Genomic DNA, 23,200 nt, shown 5'->3' on the forward strand with positions numbered 1-23,200 from the left:
TCTTCATTATCGTCCGATGTATCATGGCGAAATCTGGTCCCGGATGGCGTTATATGACATTGTCAGAATGACAGCAGATAGAAAAAGGCTCTTAGTTATAAAAATGTGTGTGTAAAATTGCATTTTTTTTCTGGGTAGCTACTTATATAGATAAACTTAAAAAACAAAAACTTATCTAAATATAAAATTTGAACGAAATCGTGAGAGCCGTTTCCGAGATTCACGAAATAAATATATATACAAGAATTGCTCATTTAAAGATGCAAGATTCAAAAACTGTATTCAATTTTACTATGTATATTTTGCACACATTTATTATACAATAGATTAAAGCTGTACTATTCTTCGGAATTAACTGGTAAATTCAAACATGACAACTGAAGCATGATGTTGGCTTTTCTGCACCCACAATAACTACAACATTTTTTATTTTACTAGCGCAAAATAATTGCTTCAAGAGATCACCTGGGAGCAAAAGGTTTGGATGTTACGACATTTTTTAATGTTGTCTTGAAGCTTCCATTGTTTAAATCTTCCATCCTCATTGTGCAGTTGAAAGTTGGTTGCCTCATAACTGAATTTGCAAAAAACAAGAAAGTGCTGATGGTATTCTTCTAAGGTTGGTGGCTTTGTCAAGTCAAAAGTTAAATCTTTGTGCCATTTTCTTGGTTAAAGTTACAAATCTATTTGTGACCGGGCTTTGTTCAACGATGAATACTTTTTAATCCATGCAAATGAAATACAAATTTCTCTCCGGTAGTCTCCCGATGTAACAGAATTCAGAAAGTTCCCGAGTCAGCTGCGAGTCTGGTGATTGCAGCATTTCCACTGCTTTTATTTTTCATATACCTCGAAAACAAGAGATGATTTCGCAGCTGATCAATGCATGGGAAAATAGTAAAGTTATTTTACTCTTCGATCAATATTTCTATTTTATGTATGATTAATCGGATCATTAGTTACAAAGATAATGGGTGTGCCGTAAGAGTGGAATTTTGTATTTTCAAGGGGTAGGAGATGGGATGGAGAGATCCAGGACATGTAAAATTGATCCTCTAGTATTCTTAAGTATTTCTTAAATTTCTCTCTATATTCTCTCCCACATCACATTAAGTATTTTTGATTGACCTTGCACACGAAAAAGTCTCGTTTACAACTTTACAACGTTACAACTTTAAGAAAGTGCAGCTAGGTTTGAAAATACTTAAATTTTTTTTCAATGTTATCACCCATTTATATTGATGTCAAATAAGAACTGTTCTTGAATGGCAGATGTCAAAGCCAAATTTAAAAAAAAATAAATACGTCGGGAGGAAAAGCCTTTTCAACCCTCAATTGTATTTTAACACATACAAATAATAGTTTCTGGTTTTTAACTCCGAAGTATGGACATTCATTCACAAAAGGATATTTTGCTTGACATATTAAAAAACATACATTATATTTAAGGTGTATGCTTTTTTTAAGAATTTGAAGTACGTCTCAAAATTTCTTTTCGGAATACCAACTATCTGCGAACATTGCAACCATTTCAACGTTTGACGCAGCACTAAAAATGGCAGAAAGTGCGTCCTTTCTATCATTCGCTTTCAACTACTAAATACCAGCAGAGAGAAAATGATTTTTTTTTGAAGCAATAAAAATGTTTAAACAGAAATTCATTAAAAACGTACAAACGTACGGCAGCAATCAGCGATCAATACAATCGAGGCACTGAATGAATGCGTCATCCGTCATAATAAATAAATATATTTTTTTAGGATGTTTCTTATTCTTTCTATCCTTTATATCACCACTTTCTTGATTTTGATTTTCTTTAGCTTCAAAAATCTATTTCACGTCCCCGTTAAACAATGCGTTTGTTCCAACGTCCATTTCAAAACTTTTAAGGAAATTTCTCAATGTTATTCACATTATATGGTATAATTCACCTTATTCACACCAGCATATTTTCCCAAGAGGTTTTTCTTGTTTCTTCCATTCTCCAAAAATAATTTATAAAAAGGGTGCATGTCATTAATACTCATTTTCTATTCCATTTTATCCTTCATTCTCTATTTTAAAAAAAAAAATGATTATCTCACAATCCATACAAAAGAGAATCTCAAAAATAGCAAAAATAACTTTTCAATCAGAGAAAATGACTATCAAAAATTTCCTCAGAACCCATCTCTGGACTTCGTGAATGAAGAATTCGGCGACGGCAGGAGAGATTATAAATATGAGTCGTATTTACCTCAAAATATAAAATTTAATTTATAAAATAGTTTTTTATAGATCTGCTGTGGAATTTTATTCATTCCCCTCGGAAATGCAGCTCTTAAAAGGAAGCATAGAGTTGCACAGAAATCATACCATTCATACGCTCTTTACAAGACGATGTTTCAATATTTTTAAAATTATTTCGATCCACATCAGAGCCTAAAAGACTAGATCTTAAATACAAAACGACTTTTCATTACGACACCTGCTACGAATATCTCAATGACAGCTCTCAGTGCCACGAATTGTTTACTAGTACTGCATGCGACAGGTTAGTCATTGTACTACGTGATTTCATTCAAGGTGAATGGATTTCATTAACATTCAAGGTGAGATTTAACTTAGAATAAGAAATGAATGTTGATAAAATCAAAATTCGTAAAAGCAGCATACTATTGAAGAAAATGAATGCCGCTTAATGGCATTTCTTATAAGATCGATAAAAATTCCTTTGGATATCTTCAGATCTGATGACAAGACAATCAATGATATTAAAAATATCACCGATTTCAGACAGCTTTTTGCACCCAACTTATTTTCATTTGAGCATATTCAATACAACAATGAAAAATCATCAGCCTGACAGTAAGGCAAGAAATGTTTGTTCGGCGAATACACATTTAATATATTATGCTTTGAATACCATAAAAGCAAAATCTCTCTTGTCAAATAATTTTAATTAAAATATGTACATGTAAATGTATGTACATGTGCGGGAAATGCATACATGTATATGTAAAGGGGGGGGGGATACATGTAAATACCAATTTTTTTTTTTCCTGAAATTTTATATCGCAATTTGCGTAGTTTTACTTTCTTGTATACACACAGAAAGTATTGTAATCGTTCAAGAATTCGAATTCGAGATTTTAATGAATCCCCACGTTCCTTGAATCTGAAAAACACATTTTAAAAAATTATATCTGTATGTAAACACTACCGAAAGACCCACCTTTGCATTATACTCAAAATATATACTTATAAACCGAGTTGATAAAAGGTTGTAACTCGACAACTCAGATTTTAAAATAAAAAAAGCATTTGTCACGTTATAGCCTAGTTCTCCTGACAGTGACCAAAGCAAAGCGAAGCGCAGATTCCAGCTGCTTTCTTGACAAAATAATAAAGTTTCACCGCATATTACAGCTCGATTTCGAGAAGCTAAAACCGCAAATGCTCGGACCTGTGTGCACAGCCGCAACACGGGCATTTCGAAACACACAATTCAGATAAATTGCGAGGATTTTATTTCGAGCTCTGGCACTCCGACGATAGAGTTGCGGTCCGCGCTTGCTTTTTTGGGGCGTTAAATGTGATAACGTAACAATTCTCTCCAAAATGGAGGGAAATGCAAATAATACATATAAAAAAGATATAAAATACGCGATTCTAAATCCTTACGATCGCTGTATAGAACAGAATTTCAAAAGAATGTTTCATGTAATATTGAGATTTCGCACAGTGTGAATGAAAAATAGCGGAGTCGTCCTATTTATATGGCAATTCATCTTTTAATGAAAGAAAATAAAGCCCCTTTAAAATGCAGTCGAGGCAATCAGAAAAATAAATTACAAAATTGTTTCTTTTATATTGCAGATAAAAAAAATAATAAGATAAATCTTTTCATCACACGAACTGTACTTAATGCTTTCATTTCATATACAATCCGTTTTTCTTTTAATTTTTTAAGAACTATATTTACATATTCCCGCCTGAAAGGCCTGATTCAAGTAATAGTAACGCTAATTTTTGTTAAGATAAGTACATTCAAATCTCAAAACAGACCTTTCTAACAACCGTCAACCTACAACAATAACACTCGAGAATTTGCGAATAGAATTACTGTATTTTTAGCTTGACAAATCAACTTTAAGATATTCATAAACGTAATAATTCGGTACAAAAATAAAAGACTATTCATAAAATATTTCGAGCTCGTAAAGAAAAAAGGCATCTCATTAGAACTGAAAAAACAACCCTACAAATGGACATAATATGGGTCGATGCTGAATTTGTGAAGGTCATTTGCTAACCATTCTGTAGTCAAATTTAACTTGAATATTCGCGATATCAAAGAGTGTAGAGCCCACCTGTTTTAAATCCTCGTTCTCTAATCTGAGAAGACAGTTGGTTGAGTGTGGACTGATTTGTGTGAGACTCTTTTTCGCAGTTCCTTATCGTCTGCATTTTACAGTTCCCCTCTCCCCGAAAGGGAGGTGTGGCTCTATGAGTACAACACTCCAGTATGAAGCTTCAGATATAGGAATCGGGAACGATTAACATGCCATCTGGTGCTAGGAAACAGCACTAGATAGTAAGATTGTTGATTTCCATCATCAATTACGGAGAAAATGGAGTAAAAGGAAAATTAAAAAGCTCGGAAGTAAAATGAAAATAAGAACAATATTATTGTCTGATTACTGCAGATAGTCTTTACAGTCAGGAAGATGTTTAATATTCAGAAATCATAACTGTATTCATTTAAAATACTGATCTGTACGTCGCTTTTTGAAACTTATAAGCTAAAATTAAGTTACTCCCAGGCATTATATGATCTGATACAAACATTCACGACTATTCCAATAATAGACTCTTAAAAGAATGACACAACACATTCCGAGAACAGAGGAAGTTATTTAACTAGATGCCATGAAAACCATCACAGTTAAGTGGTTAAAACGTTGGCAAGACGAAATGAACTTTCAAAGAATTGGGTTAGTTTTCAGAAATTGAATTCGAATTTTCAGTACTTTAGAACTATATATTAATGAGAAAATTTGGACAGGAGTAACTAATTCCGACACAGTTTTACAACAGCATTCATAGTTTCGAAACCAAAACTGATAAAAACATATCAATTATAAATGATATATCAATTATCATCAAGTCCAGTAAAGAGATAAGAGAAATCATATCACTGACTCTTCGCCCGCTCGAAGGCACACGTATTATAAATACTGAATGACCGGACCATCCCCAACAGCAACACTGGCGGGAACTGTGGTTGAGTCATCGGCCACGGTACAATCCTTTCCTAGGAAGTATGTCCCTCAACGACGGGAGGATCCAGACCCCCACCTTTTCATATACCCTCCAGAGTGGCGAGATTCAACCACCAAAGCGGAAGCATCAGTGCCCCCTGGGGAAAAAGAGATGGGGAAAGAAAGTAATTTCAAAAATATTGTAAGAGAACACCCATTCTAAGCACAGAACTGCTCAGAAGAATGCGCGCCATATTTACCATACTGCAATCAAATTGCCACAAATGTACAATCATAAAACTTCTATAGTAAACTTAAACAGTACACCAATATTTTTCATTTAAAACAAAAAAAATCATTCCTTTGTCCATTAATTACTTTTGATTTAATACTCAAATCGAATACATGTCGAATACAACGTAAAAGCTTATCAGTAAGGGAGCAGTAGAAAGGAAGAAATGAATCGAAATCTATTGTCTCAGGCAAATCTAAATCATCCCAGCACCGTATTATCCAATTTGCCAGAGCCAACATCGTGGATCCGTAACAGCCCGCATCCTGCATAAGCGATGGAAATAAAAGTAGGTAAGCTGTCTCGCATAGAAACAAATTGCGGATGACACTTGTTCCAAAGATAAGAGCGGAATGGAAGTGATCGCCACCCATGGGTGCGACGTTTTGACCCCGATAGCATCAGCCACATTAAAAGGCCCTTGTCGTCCAATGCGCTTAAGAGAGTAGTCGCCGGTCTAAGTGGTCTGGTAAAACAGCAATGTTCATATTTATAGACTTTCGAGAGAAAAAAAAAAAAGAAATCCAGTGAATTTTCGTTCCACGGTTCGAGCGAAAAAAAATCAGGAAATTCGTGAAGGATTCTCGAATTTGTTTCGGATAAAACTTTTAAATATACTTCCTCTGCTTACAATAAAAGTACCATTCTGTATTATTTTAAAACTATGAATAAACTGAATATTTCAAAAATCAGGGTTGATAGAGTAAAAGAAAAGAAAATTGAATAAATCTGCGCTGTTGCAGAGTCAAATAAATTCAGCAAAGACTCATTTTCATGTATATTGATGCTGCGTCTAGCGACCGTAGCATCACTATAGATAGAGAAAGCAAAGGTCATAGATAAGTGGGAAAAATATACGGAGTACAGAAAAACATACCGAGTTCTAATATCTGCAAATGCTGAATTCTAATCTTTCAAAACTGCTGCTGCAGCATATAATCAGTGAAATATTAACGTATTTTATTGCTTGTATGGTATGTGCCAACTCCTAATATAATAAACATAAAAATCGAAAAAAAAATCCTTGTTAAAAGGACAAAAGCAGCATAACCAACATAACATGTTACACAAAATATTGAAAGTAAAGAGAAAGAAAGAAAATAAATAAATAAACAAACCAAAGACAAACTAAAATATAAAAATTTTAAATTTAAAAACGAAAAGGAAAACAAATATTAAACTAATAAATAATTTAAACAATATAATAAATAATGTAATATATAAGCAATATAATAAATAATAAAACTAATCTATAAAAGCTTGTTAAAATGATCGATAGTAATGTTTATTCTTCAACTAACTCATCTGGAAAATTCTGCACAATTCAGGAAACCCACGAAATTCGAGAACTATAAATGAGAAAACAATCTGAATCCTTGTACTGGAAAATAGAGCAAATTGTAAAAAATCGGCTGCGAATGAAGCGAGGCCGATTGGTTACGCGACATCCCGAGCGAATGGCAAAAGAGCGAGCCTATTGTTTTTAGACGCACGTACCTTCATTGCGAAAGCGCATGACCCATCAAAACGACACGCGGCTCGAGACAAAGAGAAGCAACATTTTTTCTAAAAGTAAGCTGTGGAGAATCTCTTTGCTTTTTGTCCATCTATTGAAGAGGTGTCTCCACACGAGCGTGGACAAATACGGAAGAACTGGGACTTATCAGCAAGCTTAACCTGACATGCGAAACGAACCTCGAGCAGTTGGATGGACAGTTCGAATACCTTGACGCGCTTTACTCAGTCGGAATTCAAAATATGAGAGAAATCCCAGTTAACAAAATTAATTTTTTGTTTCTCAAAGTAATGCATTTAATCTACTTCAGTTACTTGAGCATCTTTTTTTGAAAATGCTCGATTGATATTTGGGACAAACACCATCATTTTGACTGAGGTCAGATGTCCAGGGCGATTCGGCGTCTTTCTCTCCAAAACTTTTAAATTCAGAAGAATGGAAAGACGTTTGATTCTCAGTATTATGGATCAGTTAAATTTAGAGTGCGGAAACTAATTATCCACGTGCCGTTCACAGGTTAGATCTTTATTGAATTCGGAATCAAATTCTTCCAAAACTAAGATTTTTCGACCAGGAAATCGAGGCTTTGAGGGATAAGAATCGATCTTCATCCACTGGAGCTGATTACAGCTGAATGGAAGTTACTCTTTAGCATTATATTACCATACAGAAATGGTTCGTTTAAATGTAAAGCAACCAAAACACTCATTTAATTAAATATGATCTAAAATTTCTAAATCGAATTTCATAACCTGTGATCAACTTGATTTAAGAAAAATGGATTCCAAAGTATTTTACAATTATGAACAATATTTTATCAGAATGATGATAAAAAATGATCTTCTATAAAAACAAGTGATCAATATAAAATGTTTTGGATCAGAAAATAGAAATCGAAAAGAAAGAATATATATTTCCGTTTACTGTATTTATATTTCATATAAAAAAACACTAAAAGTACTTTTTGAAATAATTTTTTTAAAAACAGCTATTAGAGTATTTAAGTTTAGACATATTTTACTCTTTTAATATGAATTGGGGGAGGGGAGAATTATCCCCATTAAAATATTTTGGAAGTACTCTTCAAGTTTCCCTGATTCCTTAGGTGTTTATTAGATGATAAAAACAACAACAGATCTTTTGCATCAACGAATAGCTATACCATGACCAATACCGATATGCCAATTGGAGCTGAAGATTCCAGCCACTCTGAAATTTTTTTTTTTATTAATTTTGATTTTATTTTTTTACCTTCAAAATTTTTTATTATCATTATTATTACTATTTAATTTACTAACTTTTCCATTCTGAGAGAACGATACTCTGTATTGGGAGTCCGATGACCAACGAAAAATGGAGGGGGGGGGGGAGGTTAAAAAGGTGAACGAAAAACACAAAAATAAATCAACAAGTAAGAGAACCAAATGTCGCGGGTAGATAAAAACTGTTCCCCCTTCGAAGTTGGTGTCAGAGTTGGTTGATACAATTCCACCAGACCCACCTTCAAACACAGACAACTGATTGTTTATTTTTTTTTCACTCCCACCCAAAGTTTGCACTTGGTTCTCGCGTTCCTTCGTATTTATTTATTTATTCTTCCTCTCATTGGTGGTGCTGCGGTGGCCTGGTGATAAGCTCTCGGCTCCGGAACCACAGGGTTTAAGGTTCGAGGTCCGATCCCACCGTAGAACCGTCGTGTAAGCGGGGCTGGTACACGTTAAATCTGTCGAGGTCAAACGTCCTACCGCTGGTGTGGTGTGGAAGTTTGGTGAGGAGAGTGCCAGCTCAGGTAGCGTCCTCGTCATCTGACCGCAGTTCAAAATAACGAGGTCTGTCGTAAAAATAGCCTTAGTGTTGCTTTAAAAATAAAGGCGTTAATATAACTAACTAACTAACTTCTCATAGGTTGCTTACGAATTTTAGTTTCATTTTTTGTTGTCTTGATAGAAACGAATTTGGTTTATAGTGAGAGAAGCTAAATATTCAATAAGTCGTTCTATGAAAGGAAGGTACATAAATACTTTTCTACAATGTTATCCAGATTAAAATATTTATAAAGAAGGATCAATTGCTATTACTTAGTTTAATTGCTTACTTCGTTTAACTGAGCTAAAAAATAAAGAGAGAAAAATGCAGGTCATATGAAGCATGAAAATCTAGTACCGGCAGAAATATCTCAGACAAATTTATTTACAGCATAATTGTTTATATAGCAGTAATAGAAAAAAAAATGCAAGATTCTGTTCCTCATGTTTTATGTTAGAGATGATGGGATGAATTGTTGATGCTATGAATGAATTACTTAATCTTCCTGAAGAAACAATAAAGCAAGAAAATTCTGTAAAAGAATGTAATAAATATAGGATGCTTGAAAACATTACATTTCACATCTGGTTTTTAAATTTAAAAATATGGGCTACTTACGGTTAAAGTAACATTTTTTAATGCATTTTCTCGATAAACATATTTGCAACACTGCTGATCTCTGAAATGGCGAACTGTCACTGACCTCATCACGCCCATCCTATCAACCAAGAGCCAAACTATCTTTCATTTGAATTTAAAAGAGCTTTCTACCACCGAGTGAAACATCTCGCTCCATCAACTTAAATTCACTCAACCAATTAAAATGAGCGGCGTTTAGTGCAAGTTCTCTCAGCATTGTAAGCCTTATAAGCATACAAATAAAGAGGGGAGGGAAATAGAAGGGCATCTTTAATCGAAACTGGATTCCCCTCTAGAATTTATGCGCTGACCCACAGTTTAAACCACTAAGTAATAAAGATCTCCCCAACCCCTGTCTCTAAAAAACAGAACCAGCTATTCTGCTTCTTTTATTTCAATTCAAAAATAGATTATCCTCATTTATTTATAATTTTTTAAAATTTTATCTATAAAGTGCTCTGGAGATTAAAAAAGTTTCATTTTTATATAATGAAGTTGGTTTGTTTACTTCAGAGAAAACCTCTAAAAGAACGAGTTATATTGGTATAGGTAGTTATGAAATATAAACCTTTGGCGTGAATTTAGCATTTTTAGTGAATCTATCGGGTGATCTTTAGTAAATTTTTTAGCGATCTATCCCTGGCATGCGGTTAAAAGTATCCCAAGTAATTGAAATAAAAATTTGACACAAAATTACAACTGCAGTAACAAAATCACATACCAAATTTGATATTACTCAAGCCATTGCGTTTTTAAAATATCACGCTTACATGCTTCTGAAAATACAGACGGTCGATTTCTTGTTGGGTTTGGCTCAAAATATGACGCGTCTAGAACACAGATATTAAATCTATAAACCGAGATTTACCCACCTAGCTCCCTTCGTCTTATTTTAGTGTTAGCTTATATTCAAACAGCCAAAGAACAGCTGTCCTTTGAAAGAATTTCGTTGAAAATTTGAAAAATATCGACAAATTAGGCGAAAAGATCGTATACCGAATTTCATCCGTCGGTTCAAAGCGTTTTTGAGCTATCTTTGTCGCAGACAGACTGACAGACATATTGCAGAATGTGTTTTTCGAACTCAAGGAGCTCTAAAACGTGGAAATTCGTCAAAGTTTTGGTGATTACAATGGAAAGTAAAAAGCACGCCAGTCTGAAAATATAACCCTATTGAAAAGAAATCCCCGCCGCAGGCCATCTCTGGTGAGCACATCTGGAAAGATGATTGTGAACATGAGAACATAATGCAATTCTAAATAAAGAATGCCTTTCCGGTCTGCCTGGCGCAGAGGTAAACAAATACAAGATGAGATACATTTTTTCTGGCGCTCCAGAAAGACACCGGGATGATGGATGCTCCGGAAATGGTGAGCCGCAATAACGCGCGAGGTTGCAGTCTAACTAGCAACGGGCTTTTATTAATGGGACTGAAAGAATGATTTAAGAGCCAATAAGCATCCGTTTGCTTGGCCGAGAAAAGAGCAGATCCTTCAAGGGGTATATCCTTTTTTGATGCCATTCAATGACGAAAGTTTTCATTTCTTTCATCAGAGATTTAAAAAAAAATTTCAATATGGATCAGGAACTTGATTAGATAACAAGTTATTATTATTATTTTTAATTAGGAAAGCAATTTTCTTTTTCTTTCTTATTTTTATCCTTGTTATGAAGATATACCGGTCAGTTCAAGACACATTTCAGAAACTACTGCCAGTAATGAATCGTGTTATTCTGGTTCCCAATCGAACTACGAAAGCGACAATCACTGCATTCATTCCACTTTCAAACAATTTGCGGTGTCACGAATAAGAAATTGCGCTTGACTTCAAAAGATTTTCTCTACAGAAGTCCCTTAACAAACAGATTAAAATAATTATTGACTACAATTCTTTCTGGTTCTCCTATTCTTCATAGTGTATAGCTCCAACTGCTAATTTCTCAAATTAAAAAAAAAAGTTATATTAAGCTAAATGTCAGGAAAATTTTTATTGCTCAGGTCGGATTTTTACCGGCAGAGATTAAAAAATGAGGGTATCCAGTGACATCTTTGTCACATAAATAATTGGGTTGTCGTCCCACATTAAATGAGTTAGATTAGGGACACGTTCAAAACGATGGCACATGCCAAACGGGTTATAGCGAGGGCGGGTTCGCTGCAATAGGACAGAGATGCAAGGCGGGTATTCATACGCAACCGTCGGGTCTCAACTCAAACTTTTGAATAAAATTTCATTTTCAGAAATCCTTCAAATATTCAGAAGTAAATAATAACAGAGAATCAATAATAATAATAATGAACCATTTAAAAAATGCTAATACATAGTTAAATGATAGCGAAATGAGGAGAAACTTCAGCCATCACAAAAATCGACTCATGAATTGCAACTAATCCAGCTAATAAGATTGTGTTTGCTAGCAAATGGGTCGCTTCTTCTTATTTTCAACATAAAGAGATGGGGGGGGGCACTAACCAAATGATTTAAACATGAATTCGGCCCACGAACAAAAGAGAACCAACCGGCAACCTGAAACAATGTTTCGTTCTCATTCATTTCCATCAACAGAATACAGTGATCAAAATTAATAGCGACACTCGACTCGGGTGCTTAAACAGCGGAAACCCTTCTACCCGTTTCATATAAAAAAAATAATAATAAATAACCCTCGTAGACGGGTTAAAGAGCGTTTATGGTGTTATTATTTTTCGTCTTCGGTCACGCTCGCAAAGGGAAGGGGGGGGGGGACTCTGGCACAATTTAACGAAGTAATTGTTCTTTGATGAGGAGTTTTTTTCTTTTTTCTTTTTTCCTGATAACCACCCAGCGTTTAAAGCGTCAGTATATACAAGCAAGATGCGGGGTATTCTTCTCACAAATAGAAAAAAGAACGAAAATCAATTTTACATTACACGACTGAAGAAAGCAGAATTATTACTTATGACCAAGCTAAATCAATTTAAGAACATTTCATTCGCTCTTTCAAAAATTTTAAAAACTGTTCGCTTCACCACAAATGACAAATTGCGATTACTTGGATAAAAAGAAAATGACACGAAATTTAAAATTAATTTCGTAATTGCTGTTCTAAATACAAGACAGAAAATTCGAACAAAATAAAATATCCCGATTCTTTTCGAAGCCACAAGTGGACTTACTCATAAGACATACCTCGCGACCAGATAAAGACGACGCACCACCACAGCAAAGAGCTTTGATCTTTCGCGGATTTAACGTACACCAGTTTCAAATGCACGACCCTCTGGTGCCAAGAAATGTTTTGTTTTGTTTGTTTTGTTCAATCTAGTTATATTAAAGTCCCATTTTTTAAAGCAACCCTAGGGCTATTTTGGAACGGATCTCATCATTTTGAACCACGGTCAGATGACGACGACGATACCTGGGCCGGCACATTCTCCCCTCTCCAAACCTCCCCACCATACCAGAGGGAGGACGTTTAGGATCGACGGATTTAGCGTACACCAGATCCGCTTACACGACAGTTCTTCGGTGGAATCAGGTTTCGAACCTGAAACCATCCGGTTCTGAAGCCGAGACCTTACCACCAGGCCACTGCGCCCTCCCAAGAAGTGTGAACGGACCAATACGTTATTTGAAGACGATAGTGTAATAAATGTTCCGATCATCTTTATTGTATTTTTTCAATCCTATTACAGCTATGCTTCCTAGATCATGACATCAAAAAAAATGTTTTTTTTTTTTTTTTTTTTTTAATGTTTAAAATTATTTCAGGAAAAATAAAATTAACAAAATAATACATATACCGAGAGTTAAATTGTACCTCACAATAAAAACTTCTCTTTTTAAGTTTTCTTCAAATGTGTATTTTATTTACATAAAATTAAGAAAATCCACATAAAGTTGGATATCAATCCACATAAAATTGGATATCATTCAAACTCTGAAAATTCAAGCAAGAGTTTACAGAGTATAATTTTACCAGCTGCAATCATTTTAGACAAAAAGGAAACGGAACTTCACAAACAAGCCAAAAGCATTGCGTGGCAAAGCGTAAAAGTATGTATGTGTGGAAGGGGATCTTTAGATCGATTCAAAAAGACGTTTTTAGCGCAACAAAAGACTCTAGCAATGCTGAATAACTCCAGTTTAAAAGGCTGCACTTTGAGAAACAGCAGGTAGGGAACGCATCTTGATAGAGGAATTATTATGAAAACAATCATCGCATGCACAGAAAATCTATAACTCTTTGGCAGAGAGAAGTGCAGGGGACGACCCACTGGAAACAATTTTGGAAAATATTGAAATATTTAACAGTTTTAAAAAATAACGAATTATAAGTAAGTATAATTATAAGGCGCTCGTAGGGAGTGAAAAGGATGCCTAGAAGTTTCAAGAATAAACAATACAAAAATTTTATAAATACTATTTACTGTTAAAATTTTTAATCATTTAAAATAATAATTTTCAGAAAAAAGTTTCATTTTCGATCGGTTTAATGAACCGGTTTGCTCAATAAGCGACAGCTTTTTAAACAGCGGATGAATATCCCAAGTGGAGGCTTGAACACGCTCTTGCAAAGACACTGATGGCGAAGTGAAGATACTCGTCATCAGCAGTGATGGGATTGTTGAATACTAAACTCCCGTTTCATTTGAGCATGAAAAAAAAATCGGTAATAGCTTAGAGAAAATCGAAACTAATAAACAATTAGTGTCAGATTTGTGTCCATTTGTGTGGGTTTTTTTTTTTTTTTTTTTTTGTTAATCAATGCAGAGTGTTTTTTGTTAAAATAATTTCGGAAAATTTTAACATATCAGAATTCCAACGATTATCGAACAATCGTCACATCCCCTATAGGAAAATTTAAGAAGATAGATCTTATAAAAATATTTATTTCCAAAACAGGGTTGATTTATTACTCAATATGCGTCACATCTCGAGCAGCACACACGCTCACAGAAGTCGCACAAGACAAATGATTCTACTTGACAAAGTGGCTCACCTTATCTGACCCGCCGAAAACCATAAATCCACTTGCGGCTCGGCGCTGGTAGGGAGTGAAAAGGATGTCTAGAAGTTTCAAGAATAAAACGACACCGTCCTCAGACAAATAATCAAAAGAGCAGGCGTTCGTTCGTCTGTGGGATATAACCCCTAGTAGCACACATATATTGTACAATATTTTATGATAAAGGCATTATTCGCAATATTGAATATATAATATCGTACAATATTAAACTACAGGCTGTGCTACCTGGAACGCCTGGATTTACTTACTATCACAAGACATTTGCAAGTTGCTGTGAGCCTCCCCCCCCCCTTTCCATCCTTTGAAAGTAGTCAAAAACGAAAAATTTGGACATTTTATTTCTTATTCGACTCATGACATCCAAAATGAAAAGATATTTCAGACTTTCCATTTACCAAACTTTGCTCGTATTACATATAGCATCAAACTGAATATCTTGAAACTATTTTTAGTTCGAAGCTACGAACGCTCATGACCCGACTGGAGAAACACATCATGATTTGTTTTAATTCATCAGACCGAGGAAATTAATTAACCTTTCCACCAAATTTCATACTAGTACAAAGCAACAAAGAATTTGCATTTCCCGAAATTCCTCTGAACCATATGTTCCCACATGTAATCAAACGGTTATAAGATTACTTTGATTAATGCAGCAGTACTCGCTATGACCAAGATAAGAACTCGCATTTAAAATGCATCGCTTCAGAAAAACAGTCACCATTTCCTTTTCAATTATCAGTGTAGGATTTCGAGATTTATTTCCCCACCAACAGAGTGATGCCCCGCCGTTGCAGCACTTCGGGAAATACTCGGAAACTGTCACGTCTCTTCAGAAGGGTCGACTCAGCCGAATAAAAAGGAAGCAAGAACTTCCTTCCATCCGTTAAATCCGCCATCGTCTGCTCTAGTTGGAAAAAAAAAGTGAACACAAAAGAAAATAAATAAAGAAAACAATTTCGGATCTCCGAATTCCGCTTCTGACCATCACTCATCTTGACAGGTTTCTTCGCTAAATGCTCCAAAACTTAGGTGGATCATCCCCGGTTGTTGCTCTTCGAACCGACATGAAAAATATCTCAGATTTGGTTAAAATGTCTCACATTTTCGCGTTTATTCACAAGCATATAAATAGTTCATTTAGGAATAGGAACTAAGTCCTCTAAGAACCTATTATACAAAATAAATATAAAAAATAATCCGCAAAAAAATCAGTTAATTTTAAAAAAGTTTTTTAAATAGCTATCCTCCCAAATTTTATAGTAGATCGTCAGACTATTTTAGTTTTTATATATATAAGGACGGTTAAATATCATAATTCCTTTGAATATTATCATTCCCCGTTAAGTGTATCTTCGAGATATCAAGTAACGAGAAATCAAGACAATCTTAGTTTTTCACTTTTTGCTTAGACGTGTTCTCTTTTTTTTCTACGAGCAATGAAATATTCATTACAGCCCGCTTTCAGGTTCCACCCCTTCACAAGTTTAAATATAATAGTACATTCCAGTTCGAACCAGTTTATGAAAAACTTTAAGAAATGCTATTAAAACTCATTCATGGCATTTAGGATTAAGAATTTTTTTTTTTTTTAAATAACATATAGTATATAACTTGAGTTCGTGTTGCATTTCATATTAAGTTGTAGTAGCCAGACATTTTTTTTTTTTTTTTTTTTTGAGGTTTCTGAAATAACCTTTACACATTTGCATATCCCTGGTTTAGAATATTCCTATCTAAAATTCAATTACTCTACTTTACTTCATACATTTTACCTTTCACGTTGTCAAAATTGTTTCGATAATACGAATACGAAATATGATAATCGATAAATCGAACTCGTAATGCCTTTTTTCACGCTTGTTTCGAATATAGTTCAAAACAACTGATTTCAGAAAAGAATTAAAAACTATTTTCATGCATATAAGATATGTTCCCGTGTGAAGCACCTTTTCTCTGCATCAATACATAATACAAATATTTGATAGATACCAATACAAGAAATCGAAAATTAGAATCAGATTGCATAAAATGAAAAAAAAAAAGTTAGCCTTTAGAAAAGTATTTCATAAAATTATGATTAAGGTTTAATTAGTGTTGCGAATCTCTCGAAGACACAAACTGCAATTCACAAAATATTTGGTTATTGAAACTAAGGGCTACGGCTATTTTGTAATTGAATAAGGAGATATAAGTTTTCATGTATAATTCTTAAATCTGACAGGCAATAAAGTAGCAGGGGTGATCAACTGAGCCACTGAAGAACTTTCTTGATAGAGAATAATATGATCGTCAACGGATTTGATTTTTTACGTCGTTATGGATGGTGATATTAAGAATACACCATGTACCATTAATTATCAGCAAATGAACTTGATCAGGGCCTTTGTGAAAGCATTGTGTGTGCGCTCTTTTTCGGGGGCTCCGATTTGCTACATTTCTTAGGAAGATATTGATTTATTTCCACAAATTATCTGCTTCAAAACTTACTAAATTTTAGTTTTCTTACTTCATTAGAAGATTAAGTTTTTAAAAAATTAAAACCACACTTTTGACCGTTTGTTAGAAAGGCAAAAAAATAATTTCACATAGATTTTTCTGAGAAATTTTAATGTAATTTTATCTATACCTCCTATTTTTTGCCGCAATTTATGTGTAGACGTCACAGAACAAAATGAAATCTACTTTTATAAATTAGATACAAATCTTGTGTTTCAAACATGAAGTGCATGCTACTAAATATTGTAGCAGGTCTTCAGAAACTACGAGCAGTTCAATCCATATTTTCCATCGGGTCATTCAGACATTAGAGTTGTTTTAAATGTGGTCGAAAAAAAATGTATGTGGTTTCAAAATGTCGCGTTCTTTGAAATCGTGAAAGAATAAAAGTCCTTTTGTTTATTATTAATTTAAAGTTAATCGATAGGAACTGAATGACTTACATGAGAGCAACATAAAAGCGGCCTGTATTTGCGAACACTTTATACAATATGGAAACACAATAACGGCAGTCACAAAAGAAAAAAGCAGATCTTGAGGGACAAGCGAAATTATGATTCCTGCTGCAGTAGGAATCATAATTTATGACAGCAGGAAATAAAGTAGATTCTCGACTATCAACGCGCTGCAGCAGGATGACAATGCAGCATTCCCATGCATATGTCACATAATAGACGGCGTGTTGCCAAATACTTTCGCACGTATATCACTGCAGCTTTTGTCGATAAACAATGGGAGGAAGATAGGAAGACCTTTAGATAAGCTGCGATTCGAAACTATCTTTGTATATTAGATGGATAAAAGAAGGGGGAGAGAATGTTGGAATGAAAACCTCCGTCTTGTCCGGTAAACAATGGCTGCTTTTAGATTGTAGTATACAATCGAAAAAACATTCCGGTCAGCAATGACACTTCAGTGGCGAGAAATAGTCTCAAACAGAGGATACAATATTCCTATTGAATCTAAAGCATCGCCGACTCTGAAGATAAATGAGATTACTTCTGGAGTTAACTATTGCAGATTTCAATAGACGTCAAATCAAGATTTCAGAAAATACCAACTACTCAGCTCATTTATTTATAATAAATATATTGCTATCTTTAGAATAAAAATTTATCTTCTTCATGGTTTTCAATAAAAAAAAAAAAAAAAAAAAAAAAAAAAAACAGTCTTATTAAGAAGTTTACCAAGCACTTTATCATTGGCACGATATTTAATTTGGAATAAGTAAAAAATTAACAATTCTTCTGAGTCCTAAAGCAAATTCGATAAACAACAACATAAATGCCTTAGTAAATCCCCATGAAGTAAAATCAAAGCAATTTTGTTGACAAGTAGAAAATTTTAAACGAATTTTTAATTCTAGTTTAAAAAAAGAAATTTATTTCCTACAAAAAACAACACGAAGTTGATATTTAACATACCTGATACAGAATTTTATTTTAATCCAAATGTTATGCTCCAAATCAGGTATCTTATTCAGATCATCTGGTTAGGATCATAACACTTTGAAAGAACAACTAATAAGATAAGAATATTTGATAAAAACGACACAGCAGCACTCTCTAAATGCTAATTCATGCTTAAAAATTTTTAATTTAATTTTTAACAGAAAGCGTATAATTATCGATAATTTCAATTTGATGGCATTAAAAATGGGGGTCAATTAGTTCCAGAACTCTCAGTTTCTTTAAATACATGTTAATTCGACGCTAATATTCAACAAATGTTGGTAGTTCGTTATCATTAACTAGAGTTGATGCGACTGAAAATAAAATATTTAATAGGCTAATGTGGAAAGTAAAATATAACAAATAGATAATATAAAACCAACTTAAAAGGTGTATAATAGAAAATACTGAAAAAAGATAAAAAGCAATTTTATACCATCAAAGAAGAATTGTCTTTGACAACCAAGTTCAATAATGGATTAAAAAAGAAAAATAATAATAATAAAGGCCATCTTACAGCTCTTGAACATCGTTAGGTGTCTTTTATATAAAAGTTCACCTTAGTTTATCAAGTTGAGTAAAAATACAACTCACCTAGATAAAACTCTCCGGAAAATGCAAGTGATATAATTAAAAAAAAAACTGGTCGTTTTCCCGCAATACAATAGAAGAGCACGCAGTTGTAGTACCGTTCATAGCCACACGTAAGACAACTTGCAGAATAAAGCTAGTTTAAGACAAAAGTAATTTTGCCTAATTTTATTCTGCAAGTATCAGTTGTTTTTCACATTATCAATTATTCAGTTACATTTCTGAAACAGTAACTTTTTATGAAACAATTTCCTCTGAATAAACAGTCAAACACTGGCATAGGCCCTTTAGTTTCCTTTTTTTAATAAAATAGATTTCTCCTTTTCAGTTTCTTCAACTCGTCGTTTTTTAGCGAGTAAGGAAAGACGATAAGTCAGTCTCGAATGTCAAATCATCAGCTGATGTGTTCCACGATTTCCACCCCTAACGAATTGCCTCTCGAAGCAAAGTAAACGGAGCGGCTCGCCCATACAGAGCGCTCTTTGTTCGCGGGGATCAAGAGTTCCTGCGCGTCGAGCTCTTGAAGAGGACAAGAGGAAAAAGAGCTGGAAGTCTTTTTAGGCCGAATAGGCAAATATTGGAAATGAGTCAGTGATCTTTTATTCGCAACAGAAATTAATACAATTCAATAAACATAAAGCAGGTTCAACCCAGAAATTTTGATAAATCAAGTACCATCTGACGCTTTCTATGTACTTTCGTTAAATGATCACTTTTTGCAAAAACATTTTTTAAATTTGCATCCCGTTCTGAAACGTGAAAGCTTTATTTGTCCATTTTGAACTGTCTGATAATAAAATATTAAATTTATCTAAACCTCAAATGAAATTAGAGAGTAATGAGTAACAATTATTTGTACTCAACGCTTATTTCATAAGTTTAATTTATTATTGCATGAATAATATATATTTATATCTACAACATTAGATTAGACCATCAGATATTTTATCGATGTCACATTCATTCAAGTTTCAAACTTAAAAAGGTGATTTTTTTTAAAAAAATCCTTTTTTGTATGAGGGCATGCATTTATCTCATGGTGATAAAGAAAAAAGAATAAATGTTAATAATAAAATACAGAATAAAACTTCAGTCGAAATAAAAAAAATAATACCACAAACTCATTTTAAGAATCTGTTGTTTCTACAAAGCATTTCAATAAAAATCTCGATTTTGCTAAAATTATTGGTACGGAGTCAGTTTTGCCCAATAAATCTACATGAATATAAATATAGTTTACTGAAGCCAAAGGGCAGAAAATGGCAATAAGTTCCCTTATATTACTATGCCCATATACAACAAGCAAACGAAAATCAAATAACATACAAATCAGCCATCAGTCAAATGGTCGAGCGATGTAGAAACTCTACAAATAGCAGGATTTTCCACTAAAGGAAGCAGAAAATTCTCTCTTGCAACCGTAAAGATTTACCGTCAGATAACACGATTTCGCAAATGAAAGAGCATTCTTTCACCCAAAGCACAAATACGAACGTTAAAAAAAAAAAAATTTAAAAAAATGCCCAGTGGAATTACAAAATAGTCCATGTTTACAACCGTGACCCAATGCTCCCAACAGCCATGCCCATATTGGGCAGGCTCGAGAAACTTGAAATCATTAAGGTAACGAGAACAGTGATGCCAACAGATTTCTAGTGGACGGTGAAGTTTCTTTCTTTTATTAGAATACGGACAGCAACTAAAAGTCCTTCCATAAATATAACAGAACCACAAACGGCACTAAAGAAGTTGGGGAGTTACGCAAGAATACAAAAGACGACATTTCAATGGAAGAAACCAGAATGAGTCACGCAAATTCCGATGGTGTTGCATGAGACTAAGAAGTTTGCAAATAGCGCATTACAAAATCGAGAGGATGTGGTTGGATTGGATTTCGTACTAGCAGAAACAGAAAGGTAATTGAGATACCGCGGATATTGCCAGAGTTTTAATAGTCATTGAAATATTAACGATTTACTTTCAAAAAGGAGATAGGATTAATGGATCAGAAGTAGGTGCATTTGAAAGTAATTGAAAATTAACAGATAAGGCTGCCAGTGGAGCAACATTTACGAAACGCTCAGTTTGTCAGCAAAAATTTGCCTACTTTAAGTACTCCCCCCCCCAAAATTTGCCATTTAATATTTTTATTCGCATTAAAAATGAATGAAATAATTTTATCTACTGGTATTTATCTCACACAAAAATTATCGAGGGAGAAATAAGCACTTGGTTCCGTTTCATTATCTAAATTTCCCAACTTTAATATCCATACAAAATCTGTCAAGCATCAAACGAATATTCAGAGTATTAAATTTAGTAATATTACCCTAATTTCTTTCAAAACAATTCCCTTGAAATGTACACATTTCTCCTTCACCATCAAAAACAGCACTGGAATGTCCCTTTTCAGAAGGCGCGCTGTTGCCCTTCAGTGCAATGAAAGCTCGTCCCTTTCAAGGGGATTTTCAATTTGGGGAAAACCAGATGTCAAACAGGATTATGTGAAGAGAACAGAAAGACTGACGACACGTAGATATGTTTAACAGAAGGCACTTTTTAAAGAAATTCTATCCTTCTGCCGATCTTTATCAGTTTTCCACGAACTTCGCTCAGAGTTATTTAGAGACCAGATTTTCTGTCAAAATGGAATGAATGAACCTGATTTTAATGCACGCCTCCTTTAAGAGTTCCCTGATAATAATTTAAAATTCTGCGTCAATTTGATCAATAATGATCTCAATGCTACACCCTACAAATTTGCGGGTATACCGTTTCTTTATCTGACTGGTAAAGATTGCTACATCTTCGAAGCTGAGTGAATCTTGAGAATCTTTTCCTCCAGGAAAAAAACTATTTCTAAAAAAAATTTAACGCAATAGAGTAATACAAGCTTTCAAGACATTTTTTCAAAAATGAAAATACGAAGGCAGTCACATACAATTCCTAAATTATAAGCTGATTTCCAGTGGCTAGAAGCTTGAAAGAATTCAAGCATGCGCTTTAGGTTCGCCATACAGGTTTCTATCTTCATTTGTGCTTGCACAAAAAAAAAAAAAAAAAAAAAAAAAAAATTGTAGAATGTCGAATTTTTTTGAATTTTGAATTTTTTTTTCAATTTTGCCGAATGTTTTTCGGCAAAAATCTCATATGGAAGTTTATTTGGAAGCGGATTTTCGCGTGACATTTTCTCTTCAGTCCAATGGGAGGAAATGTTTTATGCACTGCAGAACGATCCCAAGATATTTACAATCGCCCTTCTCCATACAATAGATGACCCTAATGCAACGAATGCAAAAACATTTTGTCATGTTTACATCAATATAAAAATATTTTTTGTAACATACAGGATATTTTTAATATATCCACTTTAAAATAAAATATATTTTCATATAAATTTTTTAATTCTAAATTTCTTTATAAAATTGTTGTAAAAAGCTGTCTCAAATAGATAAACACGACTTTATGAAATAAAATTAGGAAAAGTACCTATTCTTGATTCTTTGTCACACCTAGCCAAAATATTCCGCATTTAAATAAATATCTTGAACTATACCACTATTTATTTATAAATAAAAAATTCGTATTAAAATATTTTTAAAAAATTTAATTTAAAAAAAATTTGCTTTTCGAAAAATTAAGAATATTTTGAATAGAATAATAAGATGCATTACTAAAAAAATGCTGAACAACTTTCGCTCGAATTTCATAAATTAGAGTAAGCCTATTTATTGTGTAGAACAGATGAATCCTTTCTTTCTGCCTGATATTTAACCATTTTATTTGACGGAATAACCGCAGAACAAACATACAGTCCTTAATATAATTCATTCCCTTTAGGTGTAGCTTCGTATTACCACTAATATTCATAGTGGGGGGGAGGGAATACTTCTCCGTCCTCAAAATTTTATTAAAAAAATCAAAGTATTAAAAGACATTTCGAGTCAGAATTCAGATAATCTGATCATTTTTCAAATCCTAAAAACACGCCCACCGCTGTCTTGCATAACAGAGGCGAGCCATGTGCTTCACGGTATCATTTGCCCATCAGTGTGATTCATCAGGATCAAAGATCACCGCCGTTCCTCATGGCGGCTGGGAGGAGATGTACTAAAAAAATATATTAAAAAAAATCGCAGGGTGACGATTTTAT

At 33.8% G+C, this 23,200-nt stretch overlaps 1 protein-coding gene across 6 annotated transcripts in view; it reads right to left on the reverse strand.

Moving 5' to 3' along the window:
- The window catches only part of LOC129963219 (dystonin-like), a 319,384-nt gene that overhangs the window by 140,386 nt on the left and 155,798 nt on the right, over positions 1-23,200 (reverse strand). The window lies entirely within an intron of this gene.

The sequence above is a fragment of the Argiope bruennichi genome, chromosome 3 (genome assembly GCF_947563725.1).
Source record: "Argiope bruennichi chromosome 3, qqArgBrue1.1, whole genome shotgun sequence".
NCBI classification, from domain to species: Eukaryota; Metazoa; Arthropoda; class Arachnida; order Araneae; family Araneidae; genus Argiope; species Argiope bruennichi.